This window comes from Coptis chinensis, chromosome 8 (genome assembly GCF_015680905.1).
Source record: "Coptis chinensis isolate HL-2020 chromosome 8, ASM1568090v1, whole genome shotgun sequence".
Classification (NCBI taxonomy): Eukaryota; Viridiplantae; Streptophyta; class Magnoliopsida; order Ranunculales; family Ranunculaceae; genus Coptis; species Coptis chinensis.
In genome coordinates this window covers 57,835,941-57,856,697 of record NC_141463.1, presented here as the reverse complement: position 1 = coordinate 57,856,697, position 20,757 = coordinate 57,835,941, and the positions used below count along the sequence as shown (strand labels likewise).

General features: G+C 37.5%; 2 long non-coding RNA genes across 2 annotated transcripts; one reads left to right on the top strand and one right to left on the bottom strand.

Moving 5' to 3' along the window:
* Window positions 1-2,655: 2,655 nt before the first annotated feature.
* On the top strand, window positions 2,656-3,975 carry LOC147482115 (uncharacterized). Its single transcript, XR_015206653.1, has 4 exons — window positions 2,656-2,713; window positions 3,266-3,354; window positions 3,474-3,523; window positions 3,750-3,975. It is a non-coding gene; the product is annotated as an uncharacterized LOC147482115 (long non-coding RNA).
* Window positions 3,976-7,364: 3,389 nt separating this feature from the next.
* On the bottom strand, window positions 7,365-11,836 carry LOC147482114 (uncharacterized). The gene is made up of 8 exons (XR_015204917.1): window positions 11,547-11,836; window positions 10,634-10,659; window positions 9,886-9,958; window positions 9,020-9,112; window positions 8,441-8,521; window positions 8,258-8,338; window positions 7,598-7,644; window positions 7,365-7,500 (listed from the first exon to the last, which is right to left on the bottom strand). It is a non-coding gene; the product is annotated as an uncharacterized LOC147482114 (long non-coding RNA).
* Window positions 11,837-20,757: the final 8,921 nt, after the last annotated feature.

Genomic DNA, 20,757 nt, shown 5'->3' with positions numbered 1-20,757 from the left:
TGTCATCCACATACACAAGGACAAATGTAGAATTAGAACCACAAATATTTTTGAATAGAGAATAATCAGACTAAGACTGAGTGAAGCCGGCAGTGATAAGAGTGGTAGATAGTTTGGCAAATCATTGCCTAGAAGCCTGCTTGAGTCCATATAAAGACTTATTGAGGCGACATATCCTGTGCTCCCCCTGTTTGGCGAATCCAGGAAGTAAGGTAATATATACAGTTTCATCCAAATCGCCTTGGAGAAAGGCATTGTGGACATCCAGCTGATGAAGAGTCCAATGTCTGATAGCAGCAACGAAGAGAAGTAATCGAATAGTGACTAATTTAGCAACGGGTGCAAAAGTGTCATGATATTCTTGGCCTTCAATCTGATTGTAACCCTTCGCAACAAGACGAGCTTTGTAACTTTCAATAGAACCATCTAAATGATATTTAATCTTGAAAACCCATTTACAACCAATAGGCTTATGAGGATGACGGAACAAGAGTCCATGTGTTATTTTGTTCCAAAGCTACAATTTCAGCAGCCATAGCAGCTCTCCATTCTGGAATTTTGATAGCTTGAGAAAAAGATGTAGGAAAAACTGAAGAAGATACTTTAGACAAAAAAACTTTATGACAAGTAGAAAAATTAGTGTCAGAAACATAGAAAGCCATAGGGTATGGAGTGGAAGACCGTGTTACCTTCGAGTCCGATTGGATGAGGTTGGCCTCATGAGGGACTGTTGGTGCCTTGGTGAGAGTAGGACAGTGATAATCTTTGAGGAGAAGTGGTGGGGGTTGTCGTACTCTAGTAGATTGAGGTGAGGTAGGAGGATTGGGGTGTGGTGGTTAAGGGAGTTCCAAAATGGCGAGTGACGGAGCTGTGGGAGTTGGAAAATTGTCGGGAGGGAGGGCATGGGCGTGCTCTGTTTGGACTGGAGCAGTGCACGTGCGTGCTCTGTCTACTGGATGATCGTTAGAAGGGAGAGCGCGGGCGCACTCAATTTGTGTTGGATCAGGGCTCGGTCGCGCTCCGTCCATTGGAATTACAGGAGAGGATTGAATGTTGAAAGTTTCATTGTCTGGGGATGGGTAAGGGATAAACTGGCAGATGTGAAGGTGGGGATAATAAATAGTGATAAGGGAATATATTCTCATGGAAAATCACGTCACAGGAAGTATAAATTTTCTTGGAAGATAAATCATAAATGTAATAGCCTTTCTGAGCATAATTAAAGATAACCAATGAAGATGTCAGGTTTCCCGTGGTGATCAAACTTATTCTTAATGGAAGTGTTGTGAGCAAAACATAAACAACCAACACTACACCATAATAGGATATTTGCAACACACCCACCTTTTTTGATTTGCAATGGTTATTTACCGTTAGTAAGTTTCCAACGATAAATAAGCATTGGCAATGTTGTAAAGCGTTGTTTTATTTGGGTGAATTTCCGGAATTAATTGTTAATGCTTAAAAAGCGTTGGAGAAGTATTACAAATTAAAAACTTGAAAATTTCGCGAAAGAGGAAACGAAAAAAAATTGAAATATAAAACATAACTTTCTTTCTCTCCTCTCTCTCTCTCACCGTCACATTTCAAGATCCCTAAAATCATCATCTCGATCCAACTAATTTTCGCACTCCTCAAAACTAATTCATCACCGCTTTCAGTGGATTAACCAAGTTTGTCTTTCTTTCTTCAAAACTTTAAAGTTCTAGCTATTATTCAATTTCTAGAGAGAGGGGAAAAAAGGGGAGGGAATCAAATTCCAAATTCCATATTGACCGAGTCAGTCGTTACTAGAAGAAGAAGAAAACAAGGAGGAGACAGAGAGAGTTTGGAAGTCCGTTTTGACAAGTCATCTAAACTAAACTAATAAACCACAGCGCCAGAGTTGCCATTCATTCCTCGTATTTTCTTGCAATTTGAGGCTAGATCTCAAGTCTTGTACGTTCTTCTTTTGAGGTAAAGTGTAAGGAATGAAGAATCTTTCATTTTCTAGCCTGTTGCATGTATGTCTCTATTTCTTTCTAGTTTCGTGTTAGTTACTAAGATGGAAATATTATTTATATATATGGGGAAGCACTTGGTTTATACTTATAACTTCTGTTTTTTGTCTCAACAGATGTGGATGTGTTTGAAGATGGACCCTCACATGATCAGAAATCAGGTCCTTGAAGCCTGTTGGTGGAATTGGTAAAAAGATGAAGAAAAAGTTGTAGATAGGAAGAGGCAAGCGCCGTGGAAAGAAGGGGAGAGAGATCGAGAAAGAAGAACATTTAGTTGAGCATACCTGCTGAAGAGTTACGAGCTTTTCTTTTTATCTGTTTGTTTAGTTGTTCAATCATACTTGGATATGTAACTGAAGAACGATAGATACATCTTTTGTCCGGGTATCTATATTGTACCTTCAGAAATTGACAATCAACAACTTTGGGGATGTTTAGTTGTGTGCTAAACAATGTAACTTTTGAAGTGAATTCTTCCACGTACTGCGGGTCTTCTGATGGTCAATGCCTCCCTATTTTTTTTTTTTTTTTCATTTGCACCTTCCCCCTTTACTGCCAGTTTGTGTGTTTTAAATTCAAGCTAGCTTAGTCTTGTATTATATCGTGCAGCTTATTCTTTAAATTCAAGCTTGCTTAATCGTGTGTTATATCTTACAGCTTATTCTCATGATAGGAAGTTCTTGGGCAGTATTTCACATGATCAAATGTTGAAGGTATATGGTGTTCTCTCTCTCTCTCTGATAGTATGATACATATATTTATAAGTAACGTTATATCAAAATTCAGTTTTGCACTCAATTGATGTAGTTGTTTAGTACACATTTATGCATCTGTGTAGAGAGATGACATACTTGCGGTTATTACTAGAGATTTTTTTTTTACTTTCTATTAAAATTAATTGCTATAGCTTTTGATCCACTATTCGTTGGATATACTTATTTCTGTAAGAGAAGTGGAAAATCAATCAGTTCAAAGAACAAAACTTGTTTGAATAGTTTAATCCTATGTTACATGGACACGCCATATTTCAAAAATAATCCATGTCGGATACGTATCCACGTGTCCATTTTTTTTTTGATAAATAGATTTTATTAGAATGGACTTTGCACTATTGCACTATTTTCTTTACTTTTTAACATCCTAGCTTGGTTGACACTTGCCAGTTGTGTTATGGTTTCAATTGTGTATGTTTTTGTTCGTTTGAAGTTTAAATTGTTTATGAAAGGCTGAAGTGCCAATTTTTTAATCATATGTCATGTCATTAGGTGAGAGTGCCCGCTACGGGGTCGATATAAACACTGGTGGAATCATAGATACATTTGCCAACTTTGTATGGGAACCTGCTGTTGTTAAGGTATTCGATGTTCTTTCCCATGTTGCTTTGTTCAGTTTCTTTTTACCTGTGATCACTTGGATTTAGACATTGGTCGTGATTGCAAATGTCTCAGATAAATGCTATAAATCCGGCAACAGAGGCAGCTTGCCTAATTCTAAGTGTGGACGAGACCGTGAAGAACCCAAAGGTAAGGTTTTCTCCAGCTAGTTGTATGGCGTTTGTAGTGTTATCTATCAAACATGTTACACTTGGCCAAAAGTTCAGTGTCTTCAGATCCCAAGATCGAGTTTAGTTGTTCAGCCTTCTGTTATTTTTTTTTTCATTCCACTGTGCCATCCTTGGTAGTCACGGTGTTTTTAATTTTTCTTTGCATTGTTATTTTCTAATGGCTATTCATTGTATTGATAATCCAGTCGGAGAGTGCACAAGAAGATGCTGCTACTGGAGCGATGGATCGAGGGCGTGGCGGGGCAGGTTTCCGTGGCCGTGGAAGGGGAATGCGAAGGCGTTGAGCTTTTGGGGTTTGAAAATGCCAAAGACTTCTTAGAGTGAAGGGAAGATTTTGAAAGCAAGGGTGGTTTGTTTCTTGGGAAGTTTGACTTCTGTCCTTAATTTTGTTTGCTTCAGTTTGGAGTGAGTTTGTAGCTATATATATATATATATATTTGTCTAAACCATCCTTGTATTCATTGTTTATTGTAGGTTTAGTTGGTCTCGCTGCAAAATATGAGAGTTTTTTTTTTCATCAGCAACGGTTTATAACTGTTACAAACGAATTTTAAATTAACTAACAACTTTGCAACGCTTAAAAACCGTTGGTAATATTTTTAACAACTTTGAAACGCTTAAAAAGCGTTTATGAAATAAAAAACTGTTGCAAATGTTTTAAATTTGTGTACGAAATAGTTATAATAAGCATTGGAAAGTTCCGGTTAATAACCGTTGCAAATTTTTGTTTTCAACGCTTATTAACCATTGCAAAAATTTCCAACACTTTACCCACACCATATTTGCAACGCTTAAAAAGCGTTGCGAAAATTATTAGCAACAGTTTTTTGCCGTTGCAAATAGCCTGTTATGGTGTAGTTTAACACGAAGATGGGCAAGAGTGGGAGATGTTGTAAATACAAGCTCATGAGGTGATTTGTCATTTAACAAGGTGCTAGGAATTTTGTTAATGAGATAGCCTGCGGTGAAAATGCATTCACCCCAGAAGGATAATAGGAGGTAAGCTTGAAAACGCAATGCTCGTGCAACATTGAGTAAGTGACGATGTTTTCTTTCAACAACAGCGTTTTGTTGGGGAGTAGCAACGCAACTACGTTGGTGGATAACCCCATGTTTTGAAAAAAATTGTTGCATGTTATGGGATATAAATTCGGATCCATTATCGGATCGAAGGACTTGGATTTCATGAAAATGGTCATCAATGTTGCTATGGCCAGATATGGGTGAATGTATTGTAGAATGAAATTGAGTATGAACCATGGCAAAAAAGGATTGTAAATACATGGCAGTTTCAGATTTGATAGTCATAAGATAAATCCATGTAGCACGACTAAAATCATCGACAATAGTTAAGAAAAAACGAACATTGGAATAAGATGGTAAATGAAAACCCCAAATGTCATAATGAATCATTTGGAAAGGTCTAATAGTTTTTATTGAACTATGAGAAAAAGATAAATGTGTTTGCTTAACTTGCGGACATACATTGCAAGTAGCATTATTGGAACTAGAAATGAAAGGAAACTGCTTAGCTAAAATCTGCAAAGACGTTAAAGAGAGATGTCCTAAACGATAATGTCATAAATTATTGGTGGTGGAGTTGTGGGATGAGCAAACAAAAGCTAGTTGGAGATGGTAGAGTCCCCCATTAAGTCGTCCCAATCAAATCTTCTTTTCGATAACTAGTCCTGAAAAAGGCAAGAATCATTACTGAACGTGACAGAGATATGGTGAGATTTGACTAGTTCACTAATGGAAAACAAGTTAAAATGAAAGGTGGGAACAAATAGAATGTTGTCAAGATGCAAAAGAGGAGAGAAAATAACAATACCAACATGAGCAATTAAATAGTATGTTCCATCCGGAAGTTTAAGAGTAGAATGGGTTAAACAAGTATGATACTAAGAAAACAGATGTAATGATGAACAGACATGATTGGTAGCACCAGAGTCAATGATTCATATGGATTTAGAAAAACATGAGAGAGATATACTTGTCAGGTTTGCTTATGAAGAGTACTACCTGAATCAAGCAAACTGAGAAGTTGGTTGTATTGTTCTGTGGAGAAAACAAGATAATTGGAGTCTGTAGCTACTGAATTGGCCTGAGCAGGCTTGTGAAGATAACCGTGCAGTTTGTAACAAGTACCAATATGATGTTCAACTTCGGTTCTGATGGTTGCGAGAATGGACGAAGGCTGAGCGCGTGGCTCTGGTTTACCCTAGATGGAACGCTGCCTTTCGAAATTTGTTGTGAACCGGTGTTTTCTTTGTGGAGGTTTAGACGGGCCTGATTTCGAAGAAGAAGCCCAGTTGGTCTTTTGAAAGTGGGTACTCAGGGCAGCAGCGTCTGGAGCAGAAGGAATAGAGAGTGCATGAATCTCTTGTTGCTTCTCTTCCTGTCGGACTAAAGTATAAATCTTGGACATACGAGGAAAATGATCCATTAAGAGAATTTGGCTGCGAATGGATTGAAAACGAGCATCTAGGCCTTGCATGAATTTCATAGAATGACCGTCTTCAACCTCTTTTGCAAAAATAGATGCATGACCACAAGTACAAACATGCATAGTAGACAAAGAACTTAATTCATCCCATAAAGATTTAAGTAAAGTGAAGTAAACAGATACTGGACGATTGTCTTGTTTGATAAGAGTGGCAGAATCCTTCAGTTAAAATACCTTGGGTGCATTAGTTTGTGAAAAACGGTCACCTAGATCTTTCAAGATTTTGGATGTAGAGTCAGCATAGAGGATGCTGCCACGGATATCTGGAGTAACAGAATTGAGAATCCATGAAGCAACGAGATCATCACAACGAGGCCAAAAACGACGGCAATTGCCGTCTTAAATCGAGATTTACGACGGGAAATGGTGTCCTAGAGTTTGTGCGAATAGCTGTCGTTAATATTAACGACGAGAAAATGCGTGGTAAAGCAAATTAGAAATGCGACGAGTGTGCAACACTTAAAGCCGTCGTTAATTATAAGACATTCAAAACCGTCGCAAATTTCCTTTTTGCTGAAACTACATATTTTAAAATCTAGAATGTACCCAACCGTAGTAAATTTTTGTATAAAGATTAGGACATGTATTTTCGTGGTGTACTGTCTTAGGAAAGTCAAGTAACAATAGTATTCCCCATCGTATTTGTTTAAAGCAATTTTTTTTTAAATAATTAATTGTTTTGGTAGAACCTATTTTTTCCCCGACACCGCTACTAATACTACATGATTCTCATATCATAAAATCAATTACACAAACATACTAAAACAACACATTTCAAAATTTGATATATTATACATTGGATTTTCAAAATTTACAATGTTTTCAAGCTATTGATTGCCAATAAATAACTAGGCTTTTAAAATACACAAGGCATACTAAAAACATAATGGGAAAAAAAAAAACAATTTGTGCTTTGAAATTTCCATCTTCATCACCTTTATACAATTTGGTCTTTCATTGAGTCGCAGAACCTTTCATGAAGGTAAAGCCAGCTCTTCCGCAAGTTCAGAAAACATGATTCCACCAGATAATGTTACAATTTATACGGGCCGGGCATTCGCAAGCGGAATGTAGAATAAATATTGAGATCCAAAATCTTCCTAGGCGAAACTTATATGAAGGACCATTGAATCTCCTCCAGAGTTCTACCCTTAGTCTCGGGTACCCACAGCGCCACAAACACAACAGTAAAAGCACTCACAACTGTGTAAATGGTAAAGGTCCCTGTCACAAATAAAGCTTATTTGGAATTTTAGATGTGCCGCAACAGGTAGATACAGTCTGTGATGGGCAGGGGAACACACACCCACTGCTGGATATCTTTATCCAATGCCTGATGCTGGGATCTCGTATTTTCTGAAACTCACTATGAGAAGTAGCCGACGACCAGCTTTGTCCACCAAGCAAGTAGTAACCCCAGTAGCAAGGACCTGTTTAACATATAATGTTTAGAAGCTCACACAAAATACATGAAATATCCAATTAAACTGGAATTCTCTATTTGATATTTCTAGTTAGGATTCCCACCGGAATGAATCCAAGTCCTAATGTTGCAACATTGCTTGAGGAAATTCCTGATCAAATATGAGCAAGAGTTAGATAACACGTTTACAACTTAAAGACACGGTCAGTCTAGTGCTGTTTTAAGAGTTAGCTAAAATAATTTAAGATGATAAAGCAGTGTGCAAGTATCACTATCAAATGCTCTTTTTTGTGGGTTATAGCAAGGCCCAAAATATCGATATCGATGAATATATCGGTGTACCCAAAAACCGATATATATCGGATATATCGGATATTCGGATATATTCATTTTTTTGGTAACCAGTCCAAACTATTTAAAATATCGAAAATATCGAATATATTGGAAATATAATATCGGAAATATCGGATATATATCGGAAATATATTGGAAATATCGGATTTATATTTTAAAATGGTCAAAAAGTCAACCGATATATATCGATTATATCGGAAATATCGATTATATCGACGATATAAAGTTTCATATCGAAAATTCCGATATATATCGGAAAAAAAAGAGTTCTATATTCGGTGGATATATGTCGGAAATATCGATGTCGGTGTACCAAAATACCGATATATATCGGCGATATATCGGATATATCGGCGATATTTTGGTCCATGGGTTATAGCACCATCAAGCTTAAAAAATTAGCACCTCACCAGCAGCCTTAAAAATATTACTGGAGTAGAACAGGATGCCATTGATTCCACTCAACTTCTGCAGCACAAGTAAACCAATTCCTACCAGTGAAGAATATTAACAATCAAAGCAAATTAGGTTCTAAAAATTGTTAGGATGGAATACTATTCCAAAGCAGTGAAATATCAAACAAGATATGATACCATTAGTGGATACCAATATCTTCTTTGCTTGAGATCTGAAAAACGGATTGCAGTTCTTCTTCTTGGTGATGCTATAGACCTCTGCATAAACTCAATTCCCATATGGTTAACACATGAAACATATTCTATATAAGCTTTTATCTGCAATGAGTCTGTGTGATGTGAATAGAATTCGGAAACAACTCCAAATCAACACACCATTGATATATTGAGGCTAAATCTAACCCTAATTTGATAGAAAATGGGATTTTAGTATAACCTAAAATCAACACGCTTTTAATCCGAAAACACAAACTATATTCTCAATAAATCAACCTCCTAATTCATAAGGCCAAAGGCCTTACCTTATTTATACAATTCAATCCTTATAGTCCAAGGAAACCTAAATAGAAACCAAACCAAATTGTACTAAATACCACTAGAATAGCAATTACTAAATAACTAGACTTTTAACGATCCTAATTCCATCAGCGTGTAGTTATCCTAGTCCGAAGATGGCAATGCAAATTACCAGGACAAAATTATCATGGATTAAATTGAATTTTTGCATGAGAAAGTGAACGTAGTTCAAGAGAGCACCTTGATTTCATTAACTTCAAAGGAGATATCGGTCTCAAATCCACGTAGAACTTGCAAAGAAATTTCAAAATCTTCCATAAGACCCATTTTTGCCTGGATTAAAGAAAAGAGAAGAGATCGAGGAATACTAAGGAAAAGGTAAAACGTGGAATGAGAAGATAAGGAAAAGAGAACAGTTATATTCAATACATCATCAAATAAATATTCAGCGGCTACAAGTGCAATCGGATTCTATGAGAACCATTCAGATTTTGAGCTTCAAAGAAGAGCCTCCTTGGTACTGCAGAAACTTGTTTGCGCAGCTAAAAAAAGTGGTCTCAAAGTTTGTACATGTCAATTTTAAGCATGTATTTAGGGAGGGAAATCAAGTTGCCGACTATCTAGCAAAAGTAAGTAGAAATTGTGTAAATGAAACTATGTACTTTATTCCTCCTATGGATCAAAAACTTGATGAACTGATCAAGGGGGATAAAGAAGGGAAAATGTACTTGCGAGGTTGCCATTAAATAAAAGGTCGGGGTATCCTTAACCCCTAGTTAAAAAAAAAAAAAAAAAAAAAAGTCTCCCCTCCCTCCCAGAAGTTACACGGACAAATGCATACTCTTTTCAACTTTCAAGACCCAATATTTTCTCAAATCTTGCTTTTTATAAGTTGAAGTGTAAGAACCTACGGAACAAACCCTGCTCAAAGTCTCAGCGGCACTTGACAACCAACAACATTTGACCAATAGAATGAAGACGAATAACAGGTCAAGTACAATTGAAGGATATTTAAGTTCTCTCCCTCTAAGAAGACAGTTACCAATTAAACATCAAAAAGATACCTTATGCTTGTTCAACAGTTATAAAGAAAAAAACATACGTACCACGAACTCTTCCATTGGACCTAGTATGAACATCATCAGGGAGGAACTTCACAAGAAGTTCTCTTAGAACAGTCTGCAAATGGACATTAAATATAAGAACCCCTCTTTTGAAACAAGCAAAATTAGATTCCATAATTCACAAAGTAAATGGTCATATGCATGAATTAAAAAGAAGAATGGGTTATATTATAGCTTCCGTAATTAGAAACCCCATATATCTTTTTGAACAAATTCTCATTTTCCAAAGGAATTAATATGTACAACTGAAAAGTTGTAACTTTCAAGTAATTAGTGTTGAATTAGACTGATCGAATGTCTTTTAATAGAACACAACACAATCTGTTCAAACATTCAGGTTTTACTAGCCTCACAAAACCAAACATTAAAAGGAACTATTTTAGCAATTTTAAGCAAACAGCAATAGATCAGTTATGACTGGTCAAAGAAATGGTACTGCGTGGACAAATCTTAGTTTATATGGTAATTTCAAAATAATATTCATCGAACGTCTCAGTATTCTGGTAGTGGTAGTCCATCGATCCGAATCCAAAAAATATAATGATGAAGTTATTTTGTTTTTTGACCGGTGACGGTTAAATTAATTAATTGTAATAGATCAAACGTAATGATGAAGTTATGAAGACAGGATGAATTATATTAATACCATTTTACATATTGAAGTCAACAAAGATAAGATATGAGGAAGTTAAAAAAAAATACCATTACTATGAAGAAAGAAGTTATATACCTTTTTTGTATCATACCCACATGAACCTGCAAATCAATTAACAATTGATTAGTAGATAACCATTTGTACATCTGATGTCATCTCTATTTTATCAAAATATTCCAAATATAGCCAAAAAAACTTCCACTTCAGAGATTTTCTTTTAGATCAGACTAAGGTCATTAGGGGACCCCGAGGGTGGGAGACTCTTGTAATAGGGAGTTATTTCTTTGTTCTTTTGTTTTCTTTCTACGTAGTCATACTGATACAATTGAGGTACTCGCTCACTAGTTGTACTTGCTATGCTTTTGCACCCCATTCTAATAAAGTTTACTTATAAAAAAAAATACACAGAAACCATAAAATTTCACAATTGAGATTTTGGAATTTTTAAAAGCCTGACCATGTTTTAGATACCAAACAGACACATTTTGGAATTTCACAATTGAACAGCAAAGCTTCTGGACTTCATGCATTAAATCTGGGCAGTCTAACAACACGACCACTCATTTCTTCAAAGTGAAACTGAGAACTAAAAGTGCAATGCAAATTTCTATATTATATAAAGACCATTAAAAATCAAATCAGCTCGCAAGCTTGTATTATCGATTTCGATATCTAAGAAAAGTATCTTTAACATTCAATTATTATTCTTACAAAACCCATGACAATTTTAATTAGGTTGGATAATAAAATCATGCCAACAGTACAATCACATCAAAATACTACAACAAAAACATAAGCTTTTACATTTTAAGGAATGGAATGAAGAAAGCCTAGACAATGTTAAAAACACAATAAACCCGAAAATTTAAGAAATTGGACCAATTAAAAAAAAATGCACAACCCTAGATTGAAAATTGAGGTTCAACAATTGAGGCACTTAAAAAAAAATGAAAGTTGATGAAAGAGAGAGAGGGAGAGAGTGGGTTACCAAAACTTGAGGGAGAGAGAGAGATGTACCGACTCTTGTCGATTTTGAGAGAGATTTGAAGCTTACTGTCAAACCACTACCACCAAAGATTTACTTTCAGAGCCCTCCAACAAAAGCTTCACTTTCTTCTTATACTAGGGTTAGGGTTAGTGAAAGAAAGAAAGAAAAAAATATTGGGCGGGGTAATCAATTATTAGTGAAGTATTGGGCGGGCAAAAACAAGGGCAATCACCTTCTCTCTGAAAATCATCTACGATGGTCACCAAAACTGGAAGAACACAAAATGTCTCCTCTCTAATTTGGGATAAAAGCTTATGTCCTTTAGTCAACCCAAGTCAACCTTAAACTCAACTACCACGGGTTCAAACAATTTAAGACGGTAGCTAATGTTCCTAATTTGAGACGGGTTATATAGTCCCAAGGGTGTGTCCTAATTTTTAAATTCTGGTGTAGTGGTAGTGGGAGAGGTGACAGAGCCATCGACAAACCAAACTTATTCTTTGCTCGAAGGGCTCTAGAAATAAATTGTAACCAAGTCGGATAATTGTCACCAGATAACAGAGGAGAGATGAGAATAGCCGTTGGACTATCTGAGTGGTGGACAAAGAAATGATCATTAGAATCCGGAGGAGAGTCATTATTGGTGTGTGAGGCGTCGGCCATTGAGAATTGAGAGGAGGCGGAAGCTTAGAGTGGTTAGGGTTAGGGTTTGGATCGAAATTAGGCTGATACCATGATAAATTAGAGAGAGAGATTTGAGAATATTTACTTGATTAATTTCTAAGGAGATTATAATTGTTTATATAGAGATTACAAGTTTCTAAATAGGAACAAAACAAATGGTGTTGTGCATTTGACTCGAGGCGTGGACACGCTTTGGTTGAGGGTGAGCGGGCTATATCTACTTGAAGATTGTTAAGCACAAGGCGCGGGCGCGCTCTAATTGTGTTCTGAATAGAGCGCGTGCGCACTCTGCACTATGACGTGAAGAATAACTTCTAATAACTACTTACTGATTGTGGTAATCTTTTGATCGGGGTTCCAAAAAGGTCAAGATAACATAGAGCCTCCATATTGCCCACAGAACTTGGTAGATCCTTCATCCGAGTCCCACTTACATCCAATACACGTAAACACAACTCAAAAATAGATCATATGGAACTTGTTTGATGTATTTTCTGGCGTCATGAAGTAACAGAAGAGAGTGTAGTCCCTTCACTTTGTGGAAGGACTTGAAGATCAATGGATTAAGGGTACTCTCAAAAAGGACTGATGTGTGCAGAGTCTTTTTAGAGATGCCATTTAGATTGCCATCCTCTAATCTTGCATATCCGCCAGGAGTGCATTCTTGTACAAGTTTATAAACATCATCTTGTAGAATGTATCTTGACTGATCAAGAGAAGATGCTTGAAAGATAGACATTGACAACAATTCATCGAAGTAATCACCAGCAGTATCCTCAGTTACTTTATCTTCTTCGTGACGGATAATCCACAATTGTACCAACATATCGTTATTATATTCATAATTTCTGGGGAATAAAGAGGTGTAAACTAGGCACCTCTTCAGATGCTTAGGCAAACTTTCAATCGGTCTTTGACATGGAAGCACCGCTAATTAACATAGGTTCTTTATCATAGATCACCAAGTCATCTAGTTTGACCCTGCTTTGAGTATAATTCTTCTTCCTTCCACTGCCTTCTTCTTTTGTCTTTGACATCGAAGCACCGCCACTTGATGTAGGTGGTGGTTCTTTATCATAGATCTCCAAGTCATCTGGTTTGAACCTGTTTTGAGTATAGTTCTTCTTCCTTCCACTGCCTTCTTCTTTCGGTGTACTAATGGTGTCAGAAGGCTTGGATACGATCTCATCATCAGTTTGAACTAGCTCATTTTTTAGTTTGGGTGTGCTGATAGCTTGTGGTGGAACAAAGGCAAAGAACATTGGCATCTCATTCCCAGTTGGAAGTGGAGTTGGATATTTTTTACCTTCTGTAAGATGTTTCTCTATATCAGCAGTTGGGGCATGTGAAGAAACAGGAGTTGACTGAGTTTGTGAAACACAGTGCTTGGTTGTTTTCTACGACGGGTATTAAACTCCGGTAAAACTAAATATTTGGTTTCTGCTGCAAGAGTGTCTAACTCTTGAATCAGGTCGTTAAGCTTAACCAATTTATCAGTTAAATATGGATGGTGGCTAACCTGAGGAGACTGAAGCAAAAGTTTTAGTTGAAGAGCTCGCAGTGCAATGTCATCTAAAATGTCGTCGACTTCACAAAGGAGATCTTTAAGGTGGCTGTGCTGGATTCTCCATACTTTGAGCTCCTTTTGCTCGCGCTCTATATCGTCCAGTACTATTCGAATAGTGAATAAAGACCTCTCCAGTTTCTTCAGCTCACGATCTTCGAATCCACTATACCATAATTTGTCAAGCCTTCGAAGTCTAGGTGATTCCAGTTTTTCATTCAACATATCAATAGAAGGCTTCAGATTTTGATGCCAAAAATACTCTTCAGAACTTAGATCTCCAAGAAATTCATATATTTTTCCCACTGGATAATAGTCTCCTGGATACTCATTCGTAGACGAGTCTTCCGAATTATCTTGATATGTAGACATCCCAGCAGATGGATGTGCTAAAAATGTAGGACTGATGAGAGTCTATGTGGTTTGGAACGTGATTTTTGTACTAGTTGGTATATTTTCGAACTTCTCTGTGCTGAGAGAAATGATCTGTACTGAACCAAAAATGTTGCTTTAATTTATAGGATCAGAAGAATCTTTTTGTTCCATGGTTACTCATCAACTGCAGCCCTGGGGTTCTCTTTCCTAAATTCACCAAAATCTTGAGCAATGAGGAAGTAACTGATATATTAGAGAGAGAGAGATTTGAGAATATTTACTTTATTGATTTCTAAGGAGATTACAATTGTTTATATAGAGATTACAAGTTCTAAATAGAGATTACAAGTTTAAAATAGAAACAAAATAGTCGGTGTGTATTTGATTAACACGAGGCACGGGGCGCGCTATATCTACTGGACAATTGTTATGCACGAGGCGCAGGGCGCGCTCTATTTGTGTTATGTACGAGTGCAGGGCGCGCTTTGCACTATGACGTGAAGAACAACTTCTAATACTCCCCCTCAAGTAGGAGAGTGAATGTTAAGAACTCCCAACTTGCGAATTAATCTCAAAAAGGTGTCCTTGCCGAGAGGTTTATTGAAGGCGTCAGCCACCTGATCTGAGGATGGAACGAACGTACGAGATAGTAACTTGGCTTGTATCTTGTCGCGTAAGAAATGACAGTCCAATTCTATGTGCTTCGTTCATTCATGAAAAACTGAATTTTGAGAGAGATGAAGGGCGCTTTGATTGTCACAGAACATGTTCATTGGAGAAGAATGAGAAATGCCTAAGTCAGAGGGAAGATACTTCAACCATTGAAGTTTACACGCCAGGGTAGCCATGGAACGATATTCGGCTTCAGCAGAAGAGCAGGATACAATGCTCTGTTTCTTTGTCTTCCAGGATATAGGACTAGAACCAAGAAAAGTGCAATAACCACTAGTAGAACGACGAGTGACAGGGCAACTAACCAAATCAGAGTCACAGAAACCAAAGATGTGTAAAGAACTATTAGCTGATAAGAGAATCCCTTTGTTGAACGAACCTTTAAGGCATCGGAGTATACGATGAGTAGCATCTAGATGTGGAGTCCGTGGGGACTGCATGAAACGGCTAAGATAATTTACAGAATAAGTGATATCTGGACATGTAACTGTGAGAAATAAGAGACGCCCAATCAAGCGACGATAGACAGTAGGATCCTGAAGTAATGTGCCATCATGAGTATGGAGGTTGATGTTTTGTTCCATAGGGAACTCATAAATACGACCACCAGTGGTACCACAATCAGACAGAATGTCCAAAAGACATTTGCGCCGTGTAAGAAATAATCCTTCTTTGGAACGAGCAACCTCGATACCCAAGAAATATTTTAGATGTCCCAAGTCCTTGATATAGAACTTTGCTTCTAAAAATTTCTTCAAGTTCTGAATGAGAGATGGATTGTTGCCTGTGATCAGAATGTCATCCACATATACAAGGACAAATGTAGAATCAGAACCACAAATATTAGTGAATAGAGAATAATCAGAATTAGACTGAGTGAAGCCGGCAGTGATAAGAGTGGTAGATAGTTTGGCAAACCATTGCCGAGAAGCCTGCTTGAGTCCATATAAGAACTTATTGAGGCGACATATCTTGTGCTCCCCCTGTTTGGCGAATCCAGGAGGTAAGGTAATATAAACAGTTTCATCTAAATCGCCTTGGAGAAAGGTATTGTGGACGTCCAGCTGATGAAGAGTCCAATGTCTGATAGCAGCAATGGAGAGAAGTAATCGAACAGTGACTAATTTAGCAACGGGTGCAAAAGTGTCATGATAGTCTTGGCCTTCAATCTGATTGTAACCCTTTGCAACAAGACGAGCTTTATAACGTTCAATAGAACCATCTGAATGCTATTTAATCTTGAAAACCCATTTACAACCAATAGGCTTATGATGAGAGGATGACGGAAGAAGAGTCCATGTGTTATTTTGTTCCAAAGTTGCAATTTTAGTAGCCATAGCAGCTCTCCATTCTGGAATTTTGATAGCTTGAGAAAAAGATGTAGGAACAACTAAAGAAGACACTTTAGACAAAAAAGCTTTATGACAAGTAGAAAAGTTAGTGTCAGAAACATAAAAAGCCATAAGATATGGAGTGGAAGACCGTGTTACCTTAGAGTCCGAGTGGATGAGGTTGGCCGAATGAGGGACTGTAGGTGCCTTATTGAGAGTAGGACAGTGATAATCTTTGATGAGAAGTGGTGGGGGGTTTCGTACTATAGTAGATCGAGGTGAGGTAGGATGGTTAGGTTATGGTGGCTGAGGGAGTTCCAAAATTGTAAGGGCCGGAGCTATCTGAGTTTGAAGAGTGTCAATAGGGAGGGCACGGGCGCGCTCGATTAGTGGTGGCTGAGGGCGCGGGCGCGCTCCGTCTATTGGAGTGATAGGAGATGATTGAAGATTGAATGTCTCATTGTCGGGGATGGGTAAGGGATAAATTGGCAGATGGGATGGTGGGGAAGATAAATTTTGATAGGGGAAGACATTCTCATGAAAAATCACGTCACAAGAAGTATAAATATTCTTGGAAGATAAATCATAAATGCGATAGCCCTTCTGAGCATAAGGATAACCAATGAAGATATTAGGTTTCCCGTGGTGATCAAACTTATTTTTAATGGAAGTGTTGTGAGCAAAATATAAACAACCAAAAACACGAAGGTGGACAAGAGTGGGAGGTGTTGTAAATAAAAGCTCATGAGGTGATTTGTCATTTAAGAAGGTGCTAGGAATTTTGTTAATGAGATAGTCTGCGGTGAGTATGCATTCACCCCCCCCAGAAGGATAATGGGAGATGAGCTTGAAAATGTAACACTCGTGCAACATTGAGTAAGTGACGATGTTTTCTTTCAACAACAGCGTTTTGTTGGGGAGTAGCAACACAACTATGTTGGTGGATAACCCCATGTTTTGAAAAAAAATGTTGCATGTTATGGGATATAAATTTGGATCCATTGTCGGATAGAAGGACTTGGATTTCATGAAAATGGTCATCAATGTTACTATGGCCAGATATGAGTGAATATATTGTAGAGTGAATTTGAGTATGAACCATGGCAAAAAAGGATTGTAAATGCATGGCAGTTTCGGATTTGACAGTAATAAGATAAATCCATGTAGCACAACTAAAATCATTAACAATAGTTAAGAAAAAACGAGCATTGGAATAAGATGGTAAATGAAAAGGACCCCCAAATGTCACAATGAATAATTTGGAAAGGTCTAATAGTTTTTATTGAACTATGAGAAAAAGATAAACGTGTTTGCTTAGCTTGCGGACATATATTGCAAGTAGCATTATTGGAACTAGAAATTAAAGGAAACTGCTTAGCTAAGATCTGCAAAAGTGTGGAAAAGAGATGTCCTAAGCGATAATGCCATAAATTATTGGTGGTGGAGTTGTGGGATGAGTAAACGAAAGCTAGTTGGAGATGGTAGAGTCCCCATTAAGCCATCCTAATCCAATCTTCTTCTTCGATAACTGGTCCTGAAAAAGGTAAGAATCATTAGTGAAAGTGACAGAGATAGGATGAGATTTGACTAGTTCACTAATGGAAACCAAGTTAAAATGAAAGGTGGGAACAAATAGAACATTGTCAAGATGCAATAAATGAGAGAGAATAACACTACCGACATGAGTAATTAAATGGTATGTGCCATCCGGAAGTTTAAGAGTTGAATGTGTTAAACAAGCATGATAATGAGAAAATAGATGTAATGATGAACATACATGATTGGTAGCACCAGAGTCAATGATCCATATGGATTTAGAAAAACACGAGAGAGATATACCTGTCAGATTTTCTTGTGAAGTGGTACTACCTGAATCAAGCAAACTGAGAAGTTGGTTGTATTGTTCTATGGAGAAAATAGGAGAAGTGGAGCTTGTAGCAACCGAATTGGCTTGAGCAGGCTTAGATGGATAACCATGCAGTTTGTAACATGTACTAATATGATGTCCAACTCGATTACAGTGGTTGCAGAATGGACGAGCATGTGCGCGCTCTGGTTGCCCTATATCGGAGGGCGGGCTCGCTCTTGGCTGAGGTGAACCATTATTATGCTGCGGAGGTTTAGACGGGCCTGATTTTGAAGAAGAAGCCTAGTTGGTCATCTGAAAGTGAGTACTCAGGGCAGCAGTGTTTGGAGCAGAAGGAAGAGAGAGTGCATGGTTGTTGCTTCTCCTCCTGTCGGATTAAAGAATAAATCTTGGACATACGAGGAAAATGATCCATTAAGAGAATTTGACTGCGGATGGATTGAAAAATAGCATCTAGGCCTTGCATGAATTTCATAGAATGACCGTCTTCAACCTCTTTGGCAAAAATAGATGCATGACCACAAGTACAAGCATGCATAGTAGATAAAGAACTTAATTCATCCCAGAAAGATTTAAGCAAAGTGAAACAAACAAATACCGGACGATTGTCTTGCTTGAGAAGAGTGATGGAATTCTTTAGTTGAAAAACCTTGGGTGCATTAGTTTGTGAAAAACGATCACCTAGATCTTTCCAAATTTCGGATGCAGAGTCGGCATAGAGGATGCTTCCATGGATATCTGGAGAAACAGAATTCAGAATCCATGAAGCAACGAGGTCATCACATCGCGACCACTTGGATTTTTCTTTAGGAGTGCTGGGAGGTGTGACAGAGGCATTGACAAAACCAAACTTATTCTTTGCTCGAAGGGCTCTAGAGATAGACCGTAACCAAGTCGTATAATTGTCCCCGGATAACAGAGGAGATACGATAATAGCCGTGGGGTTATCTGAGAGGTGGGCAAAGAAAGGATCATCAGAACCTGGAGGAGAGTCATTATTGGTGTTTGAGGCGTCGACCATTGAGAATTGAGAGGAGGCGGAAGCTTAGAGTGGTAAGGGTTAGGGTTTGGATCGAAATTAGGCTGATACCATGATAAATGAGACGGAGAGAGAGAGATTTGAGAATATTTACTTTATTGATTTGTAAGGAGATTACAATTGTTTATATAGAGATTACAAGTTCTAAATAGAGATTACAAGTTTAAAATAGAAACAAAAAAATCGGTGTGTATTTGATTAACACGAGGCGCGGGGCGCGCTCTATTTGTACTGGAGTAGAGCGCGGAGCGCGCTATATCTACTGGACAATTGTTATGCACGAGGCATGGGGCGCACTCTATTTGTGTTATGTACGAGTGCGGGGCGCGCTCTGCACTATGACGTGAAGAACAACTTCTAATACTAACCTCGATCTTCAGTAGTACTAACTTCCATGACTTTGCACATTTGTAAAGTTCTATAATATGTTGATGAATCAAACGACTTCTTGTTCCCTTTCAAAGAGACTAGTTTAATTGTTAAGATTTAAAAATTATAACTGGCATTCTTTTATTATTATTATTATTATTATTTTATATTTCAATATTGAAACAACTATGCATCTTCTTGTAGATGCAGTGCGGAGATGTCTTTGATTAAGGAATTCGGTGTGTTTCTCATATATGGAGGACCAGAATAAAAACTTTTGAACCCAAGATCATGATTTTTATGAATGTAAAACGAAAATTAGAATTATACTGCAAATGAGACATGTTCAACTGGCATGTTAAGGCGCGCAACAATATAGATCAATAACAACATAGATCCACTTCTAGATCTTTTGTACCAAACTAAGGAATGTGAAATTTGTTATATGTGCATCTTAATACAGAATCAATGGTGCCCACTGGAGTGTCCCCTTGGTAAGTGACGACGATGTTAGTATCCCTATAAAAAATTTGTCGTGAAACAATGTGCGGGTTGATCTGTTCATCAGTGCATTGTTTTGGAAGTTAACAACTTAAATGGAAGAGCAAGCTAAGTGGGCGTGTCAAACAATATTTAAAGATGTTAAAATTGTCAATGGCGTGTGATAACTATAAAAAGATAAAGTTTACCTACGAAATGAACGATAAAACTCAAAACGTAAGTAAACTAAAACTTAATTACGTGTCTAAATTTATCAAAGATTGTTCTACTCTCGATCTATTGAACAGATATAGTGGAGTAGGAAGTTCGTTCCATTCCTAGTCCTTCCGCATGCTGTGTTTTCTAGTCTAATTACTCTACTCTAAGTCTAATAAGAGATTTACGAAATGATAACTAGACTACGATGCAACTACCCACAAGATGCAACTAGTCGACTATTTAAACAACAATGGGAATACTACGTCGATTCTATGATAAAGAGTTAGAGGGGGATTGATTCTACCTTAGCTCAACTTAATCCACTAACGATTTAATCGTCAGTAATCGAATTGAAGCGCCTCATGAGAACAATCAACAGTTATTCGATCCCTAATTACACATGGAATTTCTACCAATTCATAACTAGCATGTGAACGATTACACCTATTCTCATGGTGAACTAATCATTTCTAGAGTGGAAAGGAAATTACGACTATTCAACATTAACACGAATCAAGCCTTCATCAAGGCTTGCGACCCCTCTAATGGAGGTTTAGCGAGAATCATCGCTATCATTCCCAATCAAATTGAACAAGACATGATCTAAAGAT